Genomic DNA, 1,751 nt, shown 5'->3' on the forward strand with positions numbered 1-1,751 from the left:
GTTTATTGACCTCCTGCCCCACCAAGGGGCGGGGGCCTGCTTTTGCTGCCTCAACGTCTCAGAACTTTGGTGTCTTCGATCTCAGAGACAATCGTCATCCGCAGTCCTGCAGGTGGTGGTGGTTTGAGTGGACTGTGTGGAGTTGCTGTCGTCCAGAGTGTCACCAAGATGGAAGTCCTCCCCTTCTTCCAGCAGGTGGTGGTAGGCGGCGATCTCAGCTTCCAGCTTGACCTTCATGTTCAGCAGGGCCTCTTACTCCTGAGCCTGACACTGCCCCCTGCCTGGGTCTGGGCGAGCTCTGATTCCAGGTGCAGCAGGATCTCACGGAGCTGCTTCATCTGCATGCCATGGCACGTCTCCGAGCTGGCCTGCAGGTTTCTCATCGGTCCAGGTTGATCTCCAAGGACTGGACTGTATGTCCCCTATCTCAGCCGTCTGTGAGGTGACCACTGTGGTGCCGTCCTCAGTCTGCTGGGACCGGTACTCATCTAGCTCCTCTAGGTTCTTCTGAGCCAGCTCGTCATACTGGGCCCAGATGCCTACTATGATCTGGCTGAGGTCCTGAGAGTTGGGGGCATCCAACTCCATGGTCAACTCAGAGTTGATAATCTGGTTTTGTAGACCGTTTACTTCCTCCTCGTGGTTCTTCACCATGAAGAGCAGCCCCTCTATGAGGACCTTGGTCTGGAAGTCACACCCTCAGTCTGCCACCCGGGGTCCCTCCTTCTCCAGTCGTTCCCAGATTTTTGTTCTCTGGTCTCTGTCTCTGATTGTCAGCCTCCAGGCTCCTCACCCTCTCCAGGTAGGAGGCCAGGTGGTAATTCGGACGTTGCATAATCTCCTTCTTGCTCCGGATGCCCCCTAGGCCAGCCAGGCCCCCGGCCATCTCCAGGGCAAGTCCCTCAGACCCCTAGACAGCTGGACATGGTGGAGTGGGGCACAGGGATCTGGGAGCCCAAGCCCCAGGCACCTACATGGACACTGGCCATGCTGCTGGCAGGCCAGGTCAGTGCCTGCATGACTTCCCGGAGCCCAGGATCTGGTAGTTGGTGGAGAAGCCAGAGCGGGTGCTGAAGTCCATGTAGTTCAGGGAAGAAGGCGAGAGAACAAGACTCAGGTTCGAGCTGAAGGTTACTGTATTCTTTTATTTATTTATTTGTTTGTTTGTTTATTTTTAGAGAGAGGGGAAGGGAAGGAGAAAGAGTGGAAGAGAAACATCAATGTGTGGTTGCCTCTCTTGTGTGCCCTACTGGGGACCTGGCCTGCAACCCAGGCAATGTGCCCTGACTGGGAATCATACCAGTGACCCTTTGCTTCACAGGTCCCTGCTCAGTCCACTGAGCTACACCAGCCAGGGCGGTTACTGTATTCTTAGAGACCCCTGAGCAGAAGTGCTCTCTCCAACTTCAGAGGTCTAGGAAGAAGGGCATCTGGGTCTATTTTGCAGCTCCCCTCCTATCCATGCTAAGGAGGCAACTGCATCTTGCCCCTCCCGCCACCCTGCTCATTTTAGCCCAGGTCTCAGGCCAGGCCAAGGGTCATCCAGGTCCCAGAGGGCAAAGGGTGGGAGTGGGGAGGCTCGGCGTCGCCATCGCGGCGCCTGGGGCCAGGGTCCTGGCTCAGGGTCCCGGCTCAGGGATCACGTAGGCCTAGCCCTGCGGGCACTGACGCTTTGAGGCACTCAAACGTCGGAGGGCCGAGTGGGGGCGCCAGCGAGTCCAGAGGACCTCACAGTTCTCGCAAACCTCTAG

At 57.3% G+C, this 1,751-nt stretch overlaps 1 pseudogene; it reads right to left on the reverse strand.

Moving 5' to 3' along the window:
• Nucleotides 1-239: 239 nt before the first annotated feature.
• On the reverse strand, nt 240-886 carry LOC119049971 (keratin, type I cytoskeletal 18-like; annotated as a pseudogene).
• Between the last annotated feature and the right edge of the window lie 865 nt (nt 887-1,751).

The sequence above is a fragment of the Artibeus jamaicensis genome, unplaced genomic scaffold, assembly GCF_021234435.1.
Source record: "Artibeus jamaicensis isolate MK-2021 breed Jamaican fruit bat unplaced genomic scaffold, CSHL_Jam_final scaffold_847, whole genome shotgun sequence".
NCBI classification, from domain to species: domain Eukaryota; kingdom Metazoa; phylum Chordata; class Mammalia; order Chiroptera; family Phyllostomidae; genus Artibeus; species Artibeus jamaicensis.